We start from the raw sequence: 23,285 nt of genomic DNA, 5'->3' as shown, positions 1-23,285 counted from the left end.
AAATGGAGAGAACAGGGAGAAGGGGAACTGAGGCAGCTAAAAGAATGCCTATTTTAAAGACTTGTATGGTAAAATAAAACATAAAAACCAAAACCACACAAATTCATAGCTTAATGAATTATTGTAAGGTGAGTACCATGTAGCCACCACCCAGGTCAAAAAACAGAGTTTTGCTAACATTCCTGAAGCACCTCCGTGTGTCCTGTTCCAATCTCAACACCTTTCCTCTTCCCAGAAGTAAGCACCAACCTGACTAGCAGCATCACCATTCTTTCCATTTCTTCATTGTTTCATCACCTAAGGGTGCACCTCAAATATTCTGGTTAAGACTTGCCCTTTTTTAAAAAACGATATCTGTCTGAAGTCATTTTTATTTTGGATATTTCTTCTCTAACCATTTCTTTTTTCTTTGCAATGTATCTGTTGAAGAACCCAGGGCATTTGATTTGTGAGATTCCCACAGTCTGAGTTTTGCTGATTGCATGCTCATGATACTGTTCAACATTTCCTCTGTCCTCTTGTCTTTCCTGTAGATTGGCAGCTGGATCCCAGAGGCTTGATTAGACTCAAGTTCAATACCCTTGGCAAATCTGTAGGTGGTGGTGTGTTCTTTCATCAGGAGATACCTGATGTAGCTCTTTATGTAGCCTTTGATCCTTGATGCCTGGATACATTCATTGACTAGGGATTGCAAAATGGTGATATCTAACTCTATCATTTCTTTTATCTTTATTGGCTAGAATACTCATATAAAGAAATACTTTCCTCTACTTGAGATTACTCAATACTATACTTCATACAGAAAAGACAGGATAGTTGCTTCATTCTTTTCTTTTATTTACCAGTGTTCAAAATAATGAACTGATTCTTTATCATCATTCAAAGGTGACTCATTGGGGTTTTTACATATTATTACGAAGCAATGAATTGAAACATATTTGGTCGTTCTCCCTGCTTTTATCAGACTTCTCCCAAGTGTACTGAGCTACCCCTCCAGTGTTTTAAAGGCAGTGATTGATCCCTGAATTCATACGTCTTTATCTGTATGTACCAGCAGGAAATTGGAGTTGGGTAGGTTTTCTATCCTTGATAATTCTACCTTGATAGAACTTAGTTTTATGAACATGGCCTTTACATTTATGCTAAATGAAACGGCAACTCTGCCAAATACTAGAAAACGTGAATTATCACAAATTCATTCTAAGTTGATCACTCTCCAAAAAACATACATCATTTCCAACTTTACTGAAAATAAATAAATAAATTATTAATTAATTAGTTAATTAATCTAAGAACCTCCGAGTCAGGAAAAATTAAATATGAGGTGTTCAACCAGCAGAGGGAGTGCAAGTTAACTGACAAATCCAATCTTCCAAATTCTGCTTTCTTTTTGGTGAAATCCCTGATAATGTTTTGGAGGGAAGGAAGATAACCAGGAACAAGACAGAACACATCTGTGCTACTCTGTTCTTTGTTGGATGCAAAGAAACTACACTGATTCATACTTAACAAAGGGAAAATATAGCAGTAAAATGAAAAAATCTCCTGAATTTCATCGGTCGCTCCCGTGCTCAGAATTTAACACAGCTTTGTCCAAGGCCTGATTGATTAACTATCTTGGAGGATTAGGAAGGAAGAAGATATGATCACCTCACTTTGTGTAAATTTAAAAAATAGAGGCACCCAGAGGCGATATGAATTCCCTAAAGTCACATCAATTCAGAAGTAGAGGCAAAACTTAATATAAATTATCTAAGTCCTATCCTAGCTTTTCATGTGGGAAACCATAGTCGATGACAACTATTTTAAAGGGAGAAGAGCTTACAAAAGTATTTTTCAGCTTTCCGACTTGTTTTTGCTAATACTGGTCCAGTCAAGGCAAGAACGAGAGTTCAAGAATATAGAGCACCCGAGCACTCCCTGATTTCTTTGCAAATTTTCCTCTGGGGCTGGTGCTTTAATTTCCAATCAGTCTTAGTCAATAACGTATGGTTGTCAGTGCCATTGTTGACTCTCACAATTTCTTGTCTCAATCCCATGGTTTCTAGAGCTTGGGGCTTGGGGTCACTGGCAGGGGTTTTGATTTGGGGCTTTCTATGTTTACACAATAGGGCAAGTCAGTATCTCTCCTGTATCAGCGAATTCTGCACTAAATGATCTATCAAGTGTTGTAGACAAACGAAGACCTTAAAGGATGGAAAGAAGGCTCTGAAAGTCTCTACTGCTTTTACATTTCACTGAATCCACAGATTCTCACTTGCTCCCCACAGAGATCTGCATACAGCTGAACAAGAAAGAAAGAAAAGTCACATGAGAAGAATGGAATGCTCTTACCATATTTTTAGGCTGCAATGTATACTGAATTCCGTTCACACAGTCCTGCAGGAGATTTGGCGCATCTTCACAGAGCATGCCACAACTCCTGCTTATTGCAACAGATACGTACATTTCTCAAGGACTGACAATAATTAAAGAAAAAACAAACTGGGAGGCTCTTGCATAGGATTGTTGAGGCAGGCTTTCCCTTTTTCTTTTGTTGATACCTGTTTTATAAAAAGGATGATAAACCAGTGTTGGAAAGTTGAAATCTTTCTCCATCTTGATGGACTCATAATTGTGCATCTAATTCAAACCAGTTTTGGAGACCACAGGCTACTTCTGACTTTCCAAGAGGCTAATTAAAAAGGCCAAGAAAAGTTTGTCAACAATCTACTATCACTTTTAGAGAAATAAAATTAATATACAAATAAGTTTTTTATGAAAAAAGTGAAAATGTTTCCTTTGAGACATAGGTTGAATAAGTGAGGACTTTCTTGGTGGTGGCTATAAATGAATGAGTTTGATTCTTGCTTTCATTGAACTTAAAGGGTGCAGGTTCCTACATGCATGTTCATTTGCCTTTATTCTATGAATCTAATCTGTCTATTCCATATGGACAGACAGCAGGGCCTCCTGAAGCCTGTTCCCTCTCAGCCCAGGGGCCATCAACCCTGAGGCAAGGCTTCCATCACTTCCAAGTTCTGAAGCACCTGAGTCTGTGCTAAACTCGTTTATCTTAGAGGAGTATCGAATTAATGAAGTCACGGTCATTGATGCAGTCCTATGTAAGGCGATCCTGCTGATCTTGTCCTCCTATATGTCAACTGAACACATTATCACTGAACACATCCCCACTGGCATTGTAAATCCTTTCATCACTAGAAGGAAAGGGTAGGTGGATATGGATGGAGACAGACTATACTAAAGCCACTTCATAGCTATGTGAACATAGGTAGATTAGTTGATGCTCCCATTTCCTCGCCATAAAATAGAAATAATGATAGCAAATGCCTCATAGGGTTGTTGTAAGGATTTAATGAGATTATCCATGTAATATATTAAACACAATAGTAGATACATAGAAATACTCAATAAATGTTATCTTTAATTGAATATATTGCTGTTGGTATTGTTGCCATTGAGCAACCTTTCAAAGCACATGAGTTCCATGGTGCTAATTATACATAAGTATGTGTTATAGTTTAAATTCCTTTGATAAATATTGGTACATTTGGCACATACTGGCTTTAAAATTCAGATCCACAAGGTACATAGAATCCAGAGAAGTCAAAGGAGGCAGTAAACCTCCATTCTCAGAGCCACTTCACACATGACATACTTAAATCAGCCAACATAGCTGATAGATGCCCAGCACGTGACCCATTGGTGCTCCCTGTGACTGCTGAGGAAATCTCTTCTGGTGTTGAAGCCTAAATGGATGTTGTATAATGAGGAATGTGGGTATAATTAAGGCATGAAAAAGATGGTCCTCTTGTTTAACAAATCCCGAGTGCAGCCATTTACCTGTTTTTACGTTTTAGGAAAAAAAAAAAGACTTGAATTAGAAGAGTTTCTATTATGTTTTCATATTCCCTTTCTTTTTAAAGTAAAATAATTCATTGACTTTACACTGTGGAAGTCAGTTATCCAGAAGACTGGATAATTCCTTGATGGTTTAGAGAAGTAACAAACAATATCTATTTCAGATCATCTCAATACCAATTTCAAGTATATACCTTCACAGTTTAAATGCAGTCAATAATTGCTCATTTCTTTAGCTTGAGTGTGTAACCTAACTGAGAAGTATATTTTAAGAGGATGAAAAACAGAATATTCCAATTTACATTTTAGCAGAAGCAATGACTATAGCGGAGCAGTCATGAATTTTATTAAAAACACTAGTTGCTGCATAACTTCTCTAAATGATTCTGATTCAGTACGAATGGGGTAGGACTCAGGAGAAGGTTTTAACACTCATTCTGGTGATCACTTTTTTTAAATTGAAATATCATTGATATACAATCTTATATTGGTTTCAAGTATACAACACAGTAGTTCAACAGTTATCTGGTGATTCTTATGATGTGACATATCTAGGACATTGATTGTCTGTTGTTTTTTCTTGCCCAATTTCTCTTCTTTATTTTGATAAGGGCACCTTAATTTTCCTTTAGAAAAGCCTTCTCCCCACCTCTCGGTCCCTGTGGGTGGTTGGGGCTGATTCTACCACCATTCTCGTAGGTAATGTAGGTCCCAGTCCTGTTCAATCATTGTAATAAAGAATTCAATATCTCTGGTCACATTAATTGTTCAGAGATAGGTATGAAAGTCAATGCAAGGATGTTGAAACCATTGGAAAGAGGAGATCTCTGGACTTAGGAAAATGAATCCACCTGAAAAAGCAGCCAATACAGAGATGCAATAAATGTTTCTCCATTTATTCTTCTCAGAGAGAGAGAATTTAGATGACCCTGTTTAGATTCCTAGAGCCAGGCAATTTTTAATTTTATTTTTTTCACTGAAAACACAAGTCATAATGAAAGCAAAGAAACAAAATGGAAACAACTCAAAGTTTATGAACTCAGAAGGAAATGTTAGAGAATTAAGCTATTTGACATATTAATGACTATTTCTAAGAGTTTATTAAATGAAGCATAGAAAACTATGGTGATCAGATAGACAACATAAGAATGAATGTACTGTAGTTTTTATAGAGTTTTTCAAGCAAGATAATTGCACTTAAAATGAAATTTCTAATTGGTCCAAAAAAGGCACATTTCAGCTATAACAATGTTAAAAATATATGTAAATTATGCACCTAATAACAGAGCCCCCAAGTACGTGACACAAAAACAGAATTGAAGAGAAAACTACACAATTCAACAATAGTAATTGGGGACTCTAATACCCCACTGTAAATAAAAGATAGAACATATAGAAGATCAACAAAGAAATAAGACTTAAACACCATTATAAACCAATTACAGTCATCTTACAGACATCTATAGAACATTCTATACAACAGAATGCACATTCTTCTCAAGTACATATGGAACATTCTCCAGAGGAGACCATATGTTAGGCCATAAAACATGTCTAATAAACTTAAAGGATTGAAATAATACAAAGTATGATCTTCAACCACAATGGATTGAAATTAGAAATTAGTAATACAAGAAAACCTGAGAAATTGATAAATATGAGCAAATTAAACAACACACTCCTAATAATCACTAGGTAAAAGACTAAACCAAAAGCAAATTTTTTTAATTTCATGATGAATGAAAATGAAAACATAACATGCCAAAATATAGGAAATGCAGCTAAGAAGTGCTTGGAGTGAAATTTATAGCAGTAAATGCCCACTAATAAAAAAGAAAAGTCTCAAATCAATAACCTAAACTTCTACTTTGAGAAACTAGAAAAAGGAGAGAAAACTAAGTGCACAGAAAGCAGAAAGAAGAAAACAATAATGACTGGAGCAAAAACAAATGAAATAGAGAATGGAAAAATGGTAGATAAAAATCAATAAAAGTTGGTTCTTTGAAAAACTTTACCAGAATTGGCTAACCTTTAGCTAAACTAACAAGAAAAGGAGAGAAGATTCAAATTACTAAAATAAGTAATGTTTTAAAATAGTAATAAGTTTCTGCTCTTATAGAAATAAAAAGGATTATAAGGTAATAGTGTGAATTATTGTACACAAACAAATTAGATAACCCAGTTGAAATGGATAATTGCCTGGAGGGATACAAACTACAGAAACTGACTCAAGAATAAATAGGAAACCTGAATAGACCTATAAAAAGTAAAGAGATTGAGTTAATAATCCAACACATCCCATAAAGAAAAATCCACACCCAGATGGCCTCCCTGGTGAATTCTACCAAACATAAAGAAGAATTATCACCAATTTTTCCACAAACTCTTTAAAAAAATAGAAAAGGAGGAAAAAACTTCCAAACTCATGTAAGTATAGATCTTCTATCAAAACCAGACAAAATTATCATGAGAAAACAAAAAATTCCTCAACAAAATACCAGCAAACCGAATCCAGCAACATATAAATGAGATAACATACCACCACCAAGTGGAATGTATTCTAGTAACACAGGGTTGGTTCAACATATGAAATCAATATAGTATACCATATTAATAGAATAAAAGACAAAATCACATGATTATCTCAAATGATGCCAAAAAAGTATTTGGCAAAATTCAACACCCTTTCAGGATAAAAACACTCAACAAACTTGAAATAGAAGGAAACTTCACCAACCTGATAAAGGCCATCTATGAAAAACTTATGCCTAACATCCATACTTAATGGTAAAGTCATTTTGCAGAACTTAATTCCCTCATGGAATACATTGAAAATGCAACAAGCCCTAAATTTTCTAGGTCAAGACTTTAGATTTTATTCTGATCTTGATGAGAAGTCATCAGAGAAGTTTCAAGCAGGAAAGGTAGTGATTTGATTTTCCTTTTTGGAAAGCACTCTGGCTATCACATACCCATTCCATTGGGATTCCATTTGTACTGCAGGTAGGAAGAGGAGGGAACCCCGGTATAGCCAGCAGATTATGGAGATAGTTCGGAGGAGAGACTCTGGTGGCTTGGGCTAGCGAGTAGTGGAGGAAACAGGGAAGTGGAATTTTTCAGAATGCTTTAAGAGGTAGAGTCAGCAGAACTTACAAAGGATTTGGATGTAAGGATGAGTGAGTAAAGGACAGTAATCAAGGTTGACTCCTAGATTTTTGGCTTAAGCAAAATTGGGTAGATGGTGATGCCATTTATTGAAAGAAAGAAAAAAGGAGCCAGTAGGGGTGGACTTGGGAAAGACAAATAAAAATTTTATTTTAGACATGTTAAATTGAGATACCTATTAAAATTAATGTGGATATGTCAAGCAGGAACCTGGATATATAATTTGGAGCTCAGGGGAGAGGTCAGAACTGAACATAAAAATTTGTAAATTATCAGCAACAAACATGGGATTAAATGAGACTGATTGGAAAAGCTGTATAGATAGAGAAAAGAGGGAGACCAAGATAGAGCCCTGGAGTCCATCTGGGCAAAGGGGAAATGAAGCCCATGAAGGAGACTAAGAGGCAGCCAGTGAAACAGAAGGAAACTGGGAGAGTGGTATGGTGGTGTGAACTCCTGAGAAAAGTAACTGTGTTTCAAGAAGGAAGATGAATAAGTTCTAGTGATCTGCTGCACACCATTTTGCCTATAAATAACAATATTGTATTGTACACTTAATCAGTTAAAAGGGAAGATATCATGTTAAGTATTTTTGCCACAATAAAATTTTTTTAAATGATTTTTTTAAAGGAAGTGGGGATGAACTTTGTTGATACTGCTGAGATGGCAAACAAGAGAGGAATGGTAGAATAGCCATTAATATTTGGAATACAGTGGTTATTAACAATCTTGACTAAGTAGAATCAATGAAGTTGAAGGACAGGTGTCCAGCTGAGGTAGGTCAGCAGAGAATGTAAGTTGGAAAATTAAGGGCAGCAACTCCAGATAATTCTTTGAAGGAACTTTTTATGAAAAGGACAGAGAAATGGAACAGCAATTCAGAGGACATGTGCATCTGAGAGAGGTCACAAATATAGAAACTGTGTCACTGGAAAGAATCTGGAACACAATGGTGGCCTTTGAGCAGGTTGTCTTTGACCTGTTGGCCTTTGGCCTAAGCCAAGCTGCATCATCCATAGAAATGAGAAGGAAGTCTAAGAGGAGAAGTAATGATACAAATGATAGAGAATTAAGGGTATTTACAACAGTGTTTAAGATAGAAGAGCCAAAAATACTGAAATAGTAATGATACAAATGATGCAAGTTTTCATGGGTGATGAGGAAATTTCATGGGGGAAGTCTTAATTGTTTCTACTTCCCTGATAAATATAAGCTTCTGGTGATTAGTGGGGATAGGGGAGAGGCTGAGTAATATAAGAGTTTCAGAGAGGAGGGGAATGGTCATTCAGAAATTGCAGTGGGCTGACTTGTCTCCCCAAAATTCACATGTTGAAGCCCTGTGCCCGAGTGCCATAGTTTCTGGAGATAGGGTATTTAGGAAATAATTAAGGTTAAATAAGGCCACAAAGGTGGGGCCCTAACCTGATAGATTTGTGGCCTTTTAAGAAGAGGAAGAAAGAGAGAAGAGGGAAGAGAGAAAGAGGAGTGGGTGGGGACAGAATGTCTGCCATGTAAGGACACAGCAAAAAGGTAGCCGTGTGCAAGCCAGAAAAGTGCCCTCACCAGAAACTGGAACTGAATGGCATTGATCTTGGACTTGCCTTTGGAACTGTGAGAAATAAATTTCTGTTGATTAAGCCACTTACTCCATGGTATTTTCTTATGGCAGCCTGAGCAGACCAAAACAGAAATGTAGGATGGTGAAAATATTATTAAAGTTTAGTAAGATTCTGGACATGTTGAGTGCCCATTTGTGATATAGGACTTAAAGAGAGACCAGGACACAATTGTGGGGTTCTTTTTTAGCCATTTCAGTTGCTCAGATGCCAGCACAGGGTAAGCAGACCGATAGATTTAACCCAGATCATGACTTTGGAGGCAAGTGAAGCCCAGAGAAGTAGATAGAGAATTAAGGCTATTCACAACAGTGTTTAAGATAGAAGAGCCAAAAATACTGAAGAAGGCAACTTTAAAAATAAGTTTCTCTGTCTCCTCTGTGATAGAAAGATGAGCTTTCTTAAGAAAGACTAAGCTAGATATTCTTTACCCATATTTGCTGTACAGTGTATAAAATTTTGAACCTATTACCATATCAAATCAAATAACACCACTACAACTAGTAGTGCATTATTTTAAAATAATTGTTGATGCAATCCATGTATATTTTGCACTGCAAATTTTCCAATAAACTGGAAATCCAAATAGGCAAGAATCAGAAATAGATTTTTGTTTAAGAAACTCTTTCAGCATAGAACTTATGATAACTCTCTCTCTCCTCACCCATTAGATTTTTCATTTCTAACAATATTTTTCTCTTCAGGGCTTTCTTTTTCAGGCTGGTATCAATATGCATAAGAGGAAGTGAGATTTTACAGATGGAATTTTGCCTTGGAAACTAAACTATGTCCAATCTTCCTTCCTGTCCAAATTTTGAGCTAAAATCTGGAAAACAAAAACCATTTCTAGGCTCCATGAATTCCCTAATCCTAAATTCTTCCTGAATTGTGAAGTGGAAAATTAAATCGTTTTTGTTGGAAAACTCCCTGTTCAATGGGTCCAGATCAGCACTCAGATGATGTCAGCAAATGTTACATTTTTTTCCAATTATGAAATGAATTATGGGGCGCTAGCTAACCACAGTCAGTCATTAAATAAAGCTATTTTGGCTGATACATTGTTGTCCTGCCAGAAAACACAGGTGTTTTGTTTTTAAAGAATTCTTAAAACATTGCTTTAAGAAAAGATTGCATTAACAATCTTTCAGTCCAAACTATTATAGGAGCATGAAGAAGAAGGTGCTATTTGTAGAAAATTTGTGTGGCAAGGGTAGGGACTGTATTTTTACAAGAAATATAAAGTTGTTTTATGTCCAAGAAATTGAAACATTTGGACTATGATGTATGAAGACAGTGATATATGTCCATGAATATTTAAACACATCTATACACAGAGTCTTAAGAGTTGAATGAAAGGCACCTTATAAACATGAATTATTATTATCAAAAACAAACTTTCTTGGACTTGAATTTGCAGAGAATGTTAGTTCATTTGGTCTGTAATGATTCCCAGTGGTTTCAAATTCATAGTCTCAAAATGATGGCACCTACATCTGTCAATATCAAATACGTACTTGTTAATAGTAGAACTAGAGCCATACTTTCATCTGGTGGTATTTCCTTGAAAAATGAATGAGCATAAAATTTTCAATTTGGCCCAAAAGTCATAATGACAATTTTAATCATATTACATTATCAGTAATATCCTTACACTTCTCTTTTTCCTCCCTTTCAATCTACTGTCTTCAATGTATGTATCTCTAAATCATTCTTAAATGAAGCAGCTGCTTTTACTTGGTTCATCTAAGGAATGTGGTTATCTCATCCAAATATGACATCTTGAATCCTGCATTCATGGCATGCTTATGGAATGAAGCAGTTTTCTATTTCAAAATGACTTTTTTCTCTGTATGTGCAGGAGAATATAAATATCACCTATCCATAATCCTTAGAACTCAAAAATGAATGCAGCATTCAATTTCTCATCCGAGTTAAAACCGTGTTTAAAAAGAACAACAATCTATTGACAAGTCTACCTTAATAAACTGTTCGTGGAAATAAATCTTAGGATTAAAATGCCAAAAATGGCATTTTCAGTGTATTCTAAAATTGATTCTCAAGACCTAAATTGCCTGGGTTTTATTTCAGTGTTCCGAAATGATTTTATTACAGACTTCAGAAAGATCACCTCCTTAAAATAATTATGGATATCTCATTTTTGAATACTGATGTGTACAAGATGATTCTTTAGGTTTTCAAGAGTGTCTTAAAAAAACATATCTAAATCAATATCACACTCAGAATTTCACTAACTACTTGTTCACATGTGTGGAATTTACGTGGAGTACAAAAAAAATTTTTTTAATACTGAAAAGACTTCAATTATTTATGAAATAACTCCTGCCTGTACAAAACTGAATGATTCCGTAATAGTCTGGTAGAGGGAATATGAGTTAGCTATTCTTCAACTAAATGTTAGGGACTATTTGTAAAACTAGAGAGATATAGCATATATACACATGTATACCAACTCCCAAAGAATTTCAATGCACAGGTGAGCCCCTAAAACTTATTTTACTACAAATAAGTGGCTAAACACCATCATAGCATTCTAGAACTTAGTCTACATATGTGACAGTGTTTCTAAGGAGAAAAGCATATGCAATTCTTGCCTGTGATGCTTAAAACTTTGTTCCTGAATAGAGGATTTGCCTTACTCCCTTTTCCACTCCACCCCTGACCCTAGGCAGGCAGTAGGGACTGGATTCCCACAGCGTTTATCCAATGATAGTAGTGTCAATTGCTTCATGATCCAGCTGAGGAGGTACAGAGGCTGAGGGTAAATTCCAGAAAGCTGAAGAGCTCTGATGGAGCTCCTCCTCAAAATTCCAGGGAAGTTGGGGGTGGGGCTGGGGGAGACGCAGAATACTCAAGATAAGTACCTGAAGATAAATTTGCAAGGTGATACATTGAAGAGTGAGATTATTCACATAGCAAACGGATTACAGTCGGTTCCAGGGACATTTGAAGAAACACATTTTCAGGTGTTTGTTTACAGCTCCTTAAATAATCAACAAAGGAAGAAATTAAAGCTAAAATATTACAAGCTACTGATGATTTTCAAAAGTAGAAGTTTACATAACCATTTTATTTTTTTAATATAAAACTATTGATCACTGCTCACTAGTATTTACAGTATAGGAAGCAATGTGCAGTTGGACAACATTTTGATTAACTACAAAGTTACTGTTTTCCCAGGCTTCTGCTAAACCAATAACCTAAACACTGAAAACATTGGGTCCATGTGTAAAGAATAAATTGTGGGTAAAGAAAAAAACACGCAGGTCAACAGTTTAGATTACAAAAGTTTGTTCATCTGTTAATTCCAGTAGGTCCTAAATTGCTAACATCTCTAACCATCTGATCACTTTTCTATGAGCTACATCTTAGACATTGACCTTTTGGTCAGTATAGCATAACTTCTTATAAAGGAAAGTGTCACTAGAAGGAACCTTTAAATGTCCACTTAACTAAGTCTTGCTTGACTAATTAGAACACACCAGAATTTATCGCATTTTCTCATTTGGGTGGGAGATTGTTGGCTGTGATAAAATTTTCCTGTCGAGGATTTTGCAAATAAAGTTACATTTATATGACTGTAGATGTATATATGGATTCTGGTACAGCTGCTTTTAAATTGTCCAGTTTAACTTGTATATTATATTTAAATTGTCTGGTTAATTAGAGAATCATCTATTTAATTTGAAAGATGAAGGCTTTGGGGAAAAAATTCTATTTAATTTGAAGTGATTTATTTCTTAGGTTGCTTAGATAGAATGAGCCATCCCAGAAATACGGCCTTATCCAAGGTTATGAAATGACATTTTTGTTTTGGTGAATGTTTAAAAAAAACAAAAGAAAAACATTTATATATGTATTTTATGCATACACATAAATAAACAAAAAACCCAGAATTGTCCTTAGGCATTAAGAGTTAACACAAAGTATGATTGAGTAATGACTATGGGGATTTTCCCCAACATTTAGAAAAGCTGTTCTCCAATGCAGAGGAAGTAATATACCATAGTATCAAATGTTCTTCTCTGATAAAGGAAGAAACTAAGAAAGCTTTATTTATTTGTTCAAAGTAACCAGTGCTATAGATGCAAAAAATAAAATAAACCTGGAGTCCCCCAATACTACTTCAAAACAAACATATCAAACTTGATTTTCATTAGAATGCAATTATTTCTTCAACTAATAAATCAGAAAAACAAGACCCTGATTTTATATATATCAGATATTATATATATTATTGCAAATAATTACTGAGTTTCATTTTCTGGACAAGAATGTCAAGGTAGCCTCTTTTTGTAAAAAGCAATTACATTTTGAGAACACTTTGCATTTGCTTCATTTGCCAGCACCAGCTTTACCTCATCTGATTCTTGAGAAACCTTAACTCTCTACTGCTGTCTGTGGCACCAATCATTCCTTCAGATTCAAGGCCCCTGCAAAGCCTCTTGGTTTGTCAGCAGCATCTCTGATTTGCTATCATCAGGTTTACCGTCTGTGGGAAAGTTGGGGTTCCTTTGGCCAGGCTCCTCACTGAACTTAAACCACCTGATGATGTAACTGGCCTGTTGCTGGGCTGCCGCTTCCACACCTGTAGCCAATAAGCTATTATTGCACTATACAAAGAGCTCAGTCCAGCACTGAGTGGAGGCAGAGATGCTAGTGCTCGACCTACCAGCGGAGAACAAGCCAGGTAATAAACCCTTTCATCCCAAAGACCGTTTTGCTGTCAATTTCTTTGGTCACATTGAATCCATACTGAACTTGCCCGGGGCTGAAACCCATTGGCAAGACAGTGTCAGATAAAGGTTCTCTTTTTGTACCATTCTCTTCTTTACCCGCTCTTTGACAATTAAGAAAAGGTTCAGTTAACCCGGGACAATCTAAATCTTCTTCAGGTTTCCAATATTGTCAGCATCTCCTTCCATGTCAAGACCTACTCCACCTTCTCATTCACTACTCACTGCTCCTGTGCTCTTTCCACCACAGTTTCTTCAGGCTCTGCCTCTTCAATATTTTTACACTTTCCATTCTGTTTCTTTCCCATTTTCTGCAGTGTAGGTTTACTGGAGGCCCCTTTTCATTGCAAACTTGAAGAATTGTTATCTACCCATTCCTTGCTGCTCCCAGGTGGGGGTACATCTCCTGCCCTGCCCACCCCAAGCTCAAGTGCCATTTTATTTTTAATTTTCATGTTTCAGGCTGTGAGATACAATTCCAACATCCTGGCTCTGCCGGTATGAACATCACCTGGGGTCTCATCAACATCTCTCCCTCAGGCCCCAGCCCTACCCTGTCCCCCTGAATCACACCGCACTACCTTTCTTCACCCGGGGCAGAAAAAGCAGAACAGAGTCTCACAGGAAATGTCCCTCATATTTTGGAGGAAGGTAACATAGGCACATCTGTGCAAAAGAGCTTGCTCAACTTCTCGGAACCTTTGACCTGCACTTCACTAGCCTTCCTCCTTTGCCTTTGCCCCACAGGCTCCCTCTATCCTGGTTTTCTTTTTGACTCAGGAGGAAAAAAGTCAAAAGTGCATAAGGCCCACCTTTGACTGTTGACTGGACAAAAGACTGAGGAGTTATCTGCATTTTACAGGAACACCCACATACAATTTCTCTCCTTTTCTCATCAGGACAACTTCAGGGAACATTTCCTGACAGAGCTGTGCTGGGGAGTGGTCCAGGAAATTTATTCTAGTCTGACCTTGTTTTACCAAGAGACTGCTAGAGGTGAAGTGATAAAGGTAAGCAAATTCTTGAGGCTACATAAAACATATTTCTAAGTAGGCCTTCTAGGCTGTATATCACAAGCCAGCTGCAGGCTGCAGTTGGTATAATTGCCTTTCTTTCCAGCATACCCACCATCCCACACTAAAATCTCTCACCATTCAGCAGCATGTTACTGTGCAAGATGTACAGGAAAAGATGCTCTCTGCCTCAATTAGATTGATGTATTTTCTAAAAATATTTGCACCAAGGAGTCCCTGTGTGGGAAGGAATCCTTTGAAGGGGCATTTATTAAGTTTTTGTGTGCTTGTGAAAGAAAGAAATGGAAGCTTAACTTTAGAAGAGCCCCAAAAGCATAAGAAGAAAATAAAAATCAGATGTCATTCCACCTCATAGAGATGACCAATGTTAGCATTTTGAGGAATTTTCTTTCATCCATGAAAGATGAGAGGGAGAGAGTTACCATAGTTGGGAACATGTTAAATTATATATGCATTTTTTGTATCTTGCTTTTTCACTTAACACTGTATCATTCATTCAACACTCAACAAATGTTAACATACTGTTAAAAATCAGAACTGTGCTTGTCTCTGAATATTATGAACATTTTCTGATGATATTAAATCATCTTCAAAAACATGATTTTTCAAAGATATTGGGTTCAAAAAATTTACTACCATATAACAAATCATTCTCTAATTTTTGAACATACATGTTATTTTTTTATAACTGCTTTATTAAAGTATAATAAACTTCACATATTTAAAGTGAACAACTTTCTAAGTGATAACCTATAAATGTACCTGTGAAACCATCATCACATTCACGATAATGAACATATATGCATCACCCACAAGAGTTTTCTTGTGCATTTTTAATCTCCCTTCCTATCCTTACCACCATCTTCAGGCAGCCTCTAATCTGTTTGCTTTCATGATACATTAGCTTGGATTTTTTAGACTGTTTTATTAATGGAACAATACACTTCGTACTCTTTTGTCTGACTTCTTTAACTCATCATAATTATTTTGAGATTCATCTGTGTAGCTGTGCCATCAGTAGTTTATTTCCTTTTATTGTCAAGTAGTAGTTCATTGTATGGATATACCACAATTTATTTATCCATTCACCAGTTGATGGACATTGTTGTTTCCATTTTTTTACCAAAATGTTATGAACATTGCGTGCATCTTTATATAGACATATATTTCTTTTTCTCTTGGGTAGTCTATGCAGAGACTTCTACACAAATGTTTATAGCATCTGAGGATGGAATGTCTTGGTCATATGAAGTGGGTGTATGTGTTTCTAAGAAAATGCCTGTTTTCCAAAGTGATTGAACCATTTTCATTCCAACCAGCAGTTCATGAAAAATTCCGGTTGTTCCACATCTTTGTACATGCCTGATATGATCAATCTTTTTAATTTTAGATAGTCTAATAGGTATGTAGTGGTATCTCATTGTGGTTTAATTTTACATATCCCTGGTGACTAAAAATGTTAAGCATCTTTCAGTGTTCTTACTCAATCTGTTGGGCAGATTTGTCAAATTTTCAAATCAGGTTTAACCTAAAATGATGACTTTCAGTCATCAGAAAAGAAACAGAAGAATTCTTCAAAATTCAAGTCCTTAGAAAATTCTTCCCTTAATGATACACTTCCACCATTTTATTTCATTCCTATTCAAAGTACTCAAGATTGCAGTACAAATAAAAGTTTAATCTTATTAATGATTAATAGGTGATGATGAAAATAATGATTTAAAGGCCTTACCTAATCTCAGGTAGACAGCTCCAAAACAATATATTTTATAGAAGAACACCACCATTCTAAATATCCACACAACATCCTAAAAGACCAAATATCCCAAGATCATGACAATTATGATATTACTTTATGCCTTTTCTCAGATATCTCCTCACTTCTTCAAGGTCAGGCCTGCTTAGCAATTCTTACACGGGTCTCTGATCACTTCTGGCTCATTTCCCCCAACCCATTTCTCCCTTAAACTTCTTACCCCACCCTTTCTCACCCCCAACCCATTCTCCCTTCTCTTAGCAGATGATTTGCCTCTTTCATCATCAAGAAAATAACCTATCAGGTGTGATTTCCACTCCCTTATTTTCTCCAACTTACAAATACATCTACTTTACCCAAGCTTTCCTCCTTTGACTTTTCTAAGAGAAACACTCCTTTTATCTAAGAACAGCATTGCCTCCTAGACCCTGGATCTTTCTTCTCCAAATCTGTAGGCATCTAGTATCTGTCTCTTTCCTGTGCCTTCAGTTCTTAACTGAACTGCATCCAAACCTACTTAAAATTCTTGCAGTTTAAGATAAAAATGTCCTTCCATTTTCCATTCTTCCTCAGGTAAAGCTTTCCTTCCCTTCAGAGACAACCTCCAAGAACACACAGATTACCCCACTTTCTCTTCCTCATCTCCCATTCATACTTAATCACTGCAGTTTACTCCTGGGCCTATTTTTGCTAAGGACATCAAAGATTTCCTAATGGTCAAAGCCACTAAACACTCCTCAGCCCTGATTTTCTTGATGTTATAGCTACTTTTGATCCTCTTGAGTGACTCTCCTTTCATTTGGTTTCTGTTCACATTTCTCCACGATTATCATAAAATTGCTAAAGTGGTTTCTGTTATCTGCACATGAACTCTGAGTGATCCAGCCCCTTTTTACACTTCATACTCCAAGAGGATTGAACGCTTTTTGCACTGCCCCACATACCACGCTGTCTCATACTACCATCTCTGTCCAGTGTTACTTCTACCTGGAAGGACTTTTCCTCCATATTTGCCCAGGTTACTTTAGTGAGATGGGAAATTTTGCATACAATAAAGGAGCTGTCAAGAAACTATGGTATGTAAATGTGTCAGTCCATCAGTTTGTAAAGTTTAAAGTTTCTCTGTAACATTTCTCTTAAATCTGTCTCTAATTTGCTAATGACAAACTATATAGCTTCTCAGATCATCAGTTCATTATATATCCACAAAACTTTGGCTGATTTCTAATAGCTAACTACCATCTATTACTATTTCTTCTTTAAAAAATAAATTACATGTTTAAATTCCATTTCTGTTTGTCTTTCTCAAATTCCTAGGAGCAAACCAAAAATAAAATGCTCTGAGAAAAACCCACTCTCTTTTCCCTCTGTGGCATTCATGGAAACCTTTCATCACACAAAGAAAGATAGAAGTGATGAGAGGCTTTTTTGGAAAGTACAAGATCGGTTCTTTCATCCAATTTCCTGTGGCATAAATTTGAAGTCTCTATTCCTGTAGAGAGCCAGATCTCTCAAGATCATGACACAGCCTCTGTTGTATGTGGAATTAAAATTGATTCTTCACTGACTATTTCATCAAGTAGAACACTAGGGCTAGAAGGAATATTAGCAACCATTCCCCTACTCTTATGGATGAGAAGACAAGAGATTGAGAAAAGAGAGATAACATACCTACAAAGGTTTAGAATATTTGTGGCAAAGCCGTGTCCCCTAATGCCAATTAAAGTGCCATTTTCACTATTTTTTAATGCCTTTCTCTTTCACCATTTCCAACACTCACTAATGGCCTGGAAAATTCAGTTTTTAAGTTAATTTTGGTGCAACTGGGAAATGGGGAATTTTATACAATGCAAGCAAAAGCAAAGAACAAAACTTGGAAACCACATTTATCTTTCCAAGTAGTCACTTGTTGTATCCTAGGCTAGGGAGCAATAGGCCTGGAAAATCAGTACATGGTGCTGGACAATTCCATCTTTCCTTGTATTTCTGCTGAACCTGAAGTGGCAAACTTCCAGTTACTGCCTAGAGTCAGAGCTATCTTTCATATGTACCAAAACATAAATCTATGACTTCTCTCATTTCAAATGTATTTTGTGGGCTTTCCACAAAGGTTTCCAAATATGTTTTATTTCTTAACTGAGTTAACATAGCCATCAGTATGTGAGGCTCCTTGCTTTTCACCAAGTGGTAAGTAAATCTTTTTTCGACCAGACTTGTTTAATTACCATTCCTACTGCCTTATTTTGGATCTTTTTAACTGACCACCCAGATATCAAGACAAGATGCATAATAATTTGTGAACCTCCACAAGTTAAAAAATTGGAAAAAGACAAGGGAAAATAACTTGGCACTGTCCCAGACAATCACTTGCTGTCTCACATGTGTCAGAGCCTGAATTACCGTCACAGTGCTGACGGGTAGGTCACCATCAGACTTCAAGTCAGATAGCAGTTTTACAGATCTGACTACTGTTACTCAACTGGGTGTCCATGGAAACTAAAAAATTGGTTTGTTGCCTAGAGAAGTGGAAAGAAAACCAAGTCATTTGGTTTCTGTGTGGTTTCTATGAAGCAAAGGGAATTTTTTGGCAAATGATAAAAACAAGGATGGCTAAAGCTACAAGTTCCTTGATCAATTCTTGATCTTATCAAGAAATAATTTCTATGTATATTACTTCAAAATATTAAAATATTCTAAGTGGAGGAGTACCAGATTCTCAGATTATCTGATTCTTGGTTAGATTAGAAACAATTCCTCACAAAAGTGACCAATACATACAACAAAATCTAATAGGTGAAAAAGTCCTTGAATTCATTACATATGGAAAATGTTTCTCATGCAAATTCAACAGAGTTCCAAGAAAGAAAAAGCTAGTATTTAACAAGGGTGAAGGAGACTGAAACACCTATTCATTAATCCTATGGAAATATTTGTCACTCATATGTGGTTTAGGGAATTGGGTAAAAGGAGCACTTTCCTAAGAATTTGTTCATCTGGGCATGGACCTTTATCTTTCTGAGTAAGTAAATATGACACAACGGTAGACAAGGGACTTGTACAATGAAGTCCTTGATAAACAGGGATGTAGAGGTGACAACTTGGCACATGTGGCATGATTTCACAGCATCTGTTGGCCTGCAACCAGATAGAAAACAACTCCTGGCTGATCTCCTTTCTCAATGAATGCACAAAATTAGCCAGGCCAAGAAAAGTGGTATACATAAGTTACAACCGAGAGTTGGCCTGACCTCAACTGTTCAGTATTTAGGATAATTAATGCTGCTTTTTAGCTTGTCTTGGGATACTTAGTAGACATACCTATAAAAATTCAACTTCAGACAGGAAAAATTGAAATTGGTTTTGTCCATGAGTCACAAGCTAAAATGCCCACAGAGGCCAAGTAGAGAATGAAAACCAATGTATGGAATTGAGTAGAAACAAACAATAGCACTAGTGTGATGAGAAACACCACTGGCACAGGGCCAGGGTTGGGGGATAACAGGCCTAATGACAATTGGAGCAAAGTGTGGAACACATTTCTTCTTGAAAGGGAACAATCACCACTCCAGTCTAGCCATTTGATGCCCGCTGTCTTCAGATATTGCAAAGGAGGCTAGGCAAAGGATCCCAAACTTTGCTGGAATCTCCACAATGATTTATTTAAAGAAAGAATAGTAAAAGGGATATGAACATAACTAACTATACCAAATTCTAAAATTGCTGTGTATTTTGTACAAGTCACAAATTTGTATGAAAATGAAATTTTGTACAAATTTGTATGAAAATGTTATTTTGTACAAATTTATATGCTAAAAATGCATATGTATGTGGGTATGTATACACACATATGCACACCCTCAGGTTACCTGGTCCAGAGATTTTAAAAAGCTGACTTGGTTAATACACAAAAAACTGAAACACAGGCTCTGGGTTCACTGAGGGAGGAGGAACATGTTTGCTGTTTCACGCTCTTCCTTCATGCTCCTAGACCATCTCCTATGTGTTTTGGCTTTGAGGTTTAAATCATCAAGAGATTACAGTGAAGGAGCACACAGGGTGATTGCTCACTTCTCTGCCTGTAGAAGAAGAGTTATTTCATTATAAGCCATCCACATCAATCATGTTACTTTCCAGTACATAATCTTCCCTGATTTCCTAATACTTATAAAGCAAAGGCCCAGTTCATTGGTTCAGGCCCCACAGAGCTTCCTGCATGTCCCCACTGCCACATGCACCTCAGCTTTCACCTGGCCCACCTCTTCACAGTCCCAGTAGCCCACTGCCACGTTGTCCTCTTCCACCTCTGTATGATGCCTTCTCTCTGCTCCTGTCCGTCGAATACCCACCTGTCCTTTAAGATCCATTTAAAATCCCACCTTATGTATTGATCCTTCTTAGACCAGACCAGTCCAGGGTGATTTCTCCCTTCTCTAAATCTTCACAGGGAAGAATAATAACAGTGATGATAATCCTAGCCAGTATGTGTCAGGCTCTGTGCTAAGTGTTTTATTTGCCTCATCTCATTTTCTCCTACCCCCAGAATCTCTATGAAACAGATACTATGCACTCCAATTTTGTAGGTGAGGATTCTGGAAACCAGAGATGTGGAAAGAAAAGTAGATCTCTTTCCTGACAGAATATGATAGGGAGGGCTCTCATTGGACAACTTGGAGTATTTGCTCGTCTCTGAACCTGTTGCTTTGGCCAGGCCTTGAGTCACATACTGATGCTGTGCGGGTAAGATGAGCCAAATCATACTGACTAATGTCAGAGGGAGGGGAAGTTCCCAAAGGAAAGCTGAGGTTGCCTAATGTGAGGAAGAATGCTGGGACAGGAAAACAATATGCCCACTCTCCCTCCTTACCTGGAGACCTGTTAAGTCTCTTTAGCTCCTGCTGCAAGATGACCTCAGCCTCCAGCTTTTCTCCCTTATAGAGATTTCTAGTGAACATGAGGCAGTCAGTCCACATTTTAATACAGCCCCTCTGCTCCAACCACAAAAAATGGAAAGATAAAATAGAACATTTTTAAAATAAAAATAAACATCTTTGTAGACCAAAAACAACAACAAAAAGCCCCCATAAAGCTCTGTGCAGAACTGGAGTTGGTGGACCATAACGCAATTTCAAAAAAGTTACAAGTAAGCTGGGCTTTTGCCCCACTTCCAACTCCATTCTCAATCCTCTATATTATCCATCCCTCTGACCATATGACCTGCATCACCTGGGAAAGGAAACTGGAAAAAAACATTATTGACCACCAACTAGGGCTCTGCCTTCAACAAGATGAAAGTCTGCAGATCAAAAATACAACTCCTCGGTGAAGCCTCCTGCTGGCTCACTCACTGGATACGCAATGTCCCCTTTCGAGTGAGTCCTCAGCATGTCATTATGAGTTCTGTTTCTGGATGGTGGGCCAGGTGAAGCCACCGCCAAACTGTTGGGTCTGGCAAAGTGAGCACAATGTGGGGAAGGTCTTAAGTATCTCCAACTGAAAATGAGCCTGCACACTGAAGTTACAAATATTTGAGGAAATATAATACTAAGAAAGACTAAATGATTACAACTTAATTTACTCTAAGTGAAAATAACTTATGAAATAATGTGATAAAGACTTTTAAGTTTAAAATGTTCAAATAAATGAAGGAATGATTTCCATTGTTTAAATAAAATCAAGAAATAATGAATAAAATAGGTAAAGAATTAATACTGAACACAGTTTAATACAGAATTAGAACCACAGTGAGATTCCTCTTCACACCCACTTTTAGAATGACTAAAATCAAAAAGTCAGATAACAAATGTTGGCTTGGACATGGACACCTTATATGTAAAATTGCACACTTTGGAAAATAACATAGGTTTACCATTTGACCCAGTAATTCTACTTATAGGTATATATGTAACTAAGACAAATGAAAACATGTGCACACAGAAACTTGTAATTGAATTTATCAATCAGCATTATTCATAATAGCCAAAGAGTGGTAACAACTCGAATGTCCATCAACTGCTGAAGGAAACACAAATGTGGACTATCAATACAATGGAATGTTAATGTTATTTGGCCATAAAAGGGAATGAAGTACCAATAGGTGCTACAACATGGATGAACTTGAAAACATACTAAGTGAAAAAAACCTAGTCCCAAAAGACTAATTATATGATTTTGTTCATATGAAAGTCTAGACTAGAGAAATCTATAGAGGCAGAAAGTAAATTAGTGTTTGCTTAGGACTGGTGGAGGGGGTAGAGGGAAGTTAGAGGAAGGGAAGGTAATAACACAGGGTACAAGGTTTCTTTTTGAGGTCATGGAACTGTTATGAAATTAACTATGGTGATGGTTGTACATACCTATGAATATACTAAAACCACTCAATTTTACATTTTAAGCTGGTAAATTGTATGACACATGAATTAGTCCTGATAAAGCTGTTAAAAATGTTTCTTAAAAGATCAACCCTTAGCCAGAGACGGGTAAGATTCCTCAAGGGAGGAACAACCTAAGACAGGCACAGTCGCAGGGGGGTCATCAGGTGAGAAATTGGGGATCAACAGAGGTGAGGCTTAGAACCTCACCCCCCCTGTTCTGAGAGAAATCTTCTGCATACGTGGATGTTTTATTGCCTTTGTCTAGCTTGGATTAACACACAGTCTACAGGCACACACCTGATCATCTACATTTGCTCTCTTACAACACTAAACTATGTTTTCTACCTTTATGTTGTATCTACCTACCACTTCAGCATCTTATTAAAAATAATAAAGAGAGAAATGTGGTATCCACATATAAATCAAGTATAAAAATCAAATGTGTATTCATATTTGAACTGACTGTTTATAGTTCATAATGCATGAGCAAAACCAAAAGTTTCTGTGATGACTGCCCTTGTACTGTTCACCATGTAACTTATTCACTATGTAAGAATTTGTTCTCCATGTAAGAACTTGTTTGTTATGCTTCAGAAGATTGGAGACTGACGAAAATTAGGCTTGGGGTGGATTAATTATTGTGCATTGAGCATTGACCCCCCTATACAGATTTGTATTGTTGTTAACAACCATTTGATCAATAAATATGAGAGATGCCCTCACAAAAA

General features: G+C 36.7%; 1 long non-coding RNA gene and 1 pseudogene across 1 annotated transcript in view; one reads left to right on the top strand and one right to left on the bottom strand.

Annotated features, from left to right (window-relative positions):
• Positions 1–12,907: 12,907 nt before the first annotated feature.
• On the bottom strand, positions 12,908–13,925 carry LOC118909088 (chromobox protein homolog 3-like; annotated as a pseudogene).
• A 62-nt stretch (positions 13,926–13,987) lies between these two features.
• The window catches only part of LOC118909105 (uncharacterized), a 76,303-nt gene continuing 67,005 nt past the window's right edge, over positions 13,988–23,285 (top strand). Inside the window, exons 1-2 of the long non-coding RNA XR_005023495.2 lie at positions 13,988–14,047; positions 14,296–14,406. This is a non-coding gene — a long non-coding RNA (uncharacterized LOC118909105). The remainder of the gene's footprint in view (positions 14,048–14,295; positions 14,407–23,285) is intronic.

This window comes from Manis pentadactyla, chromosome 7 (assembly GCF_030020395.1).
Source record: "Manis pentadactyla isolate mManPen7 chromosome 7, mManPen7.hap1, whole genome shotgun sequence".
Classification (NCBI taxonomy): Eukaryota; Metazoa; Chordata; class Mammalia; order Pholidota; family Manidae; genus Manis; species Manis pentadactyla.
The sequence above is the reverse complement of the archived record's forward strand: the minus strand, read 5'-3'. Positions and strand labels throughout refer to the sequence as shown.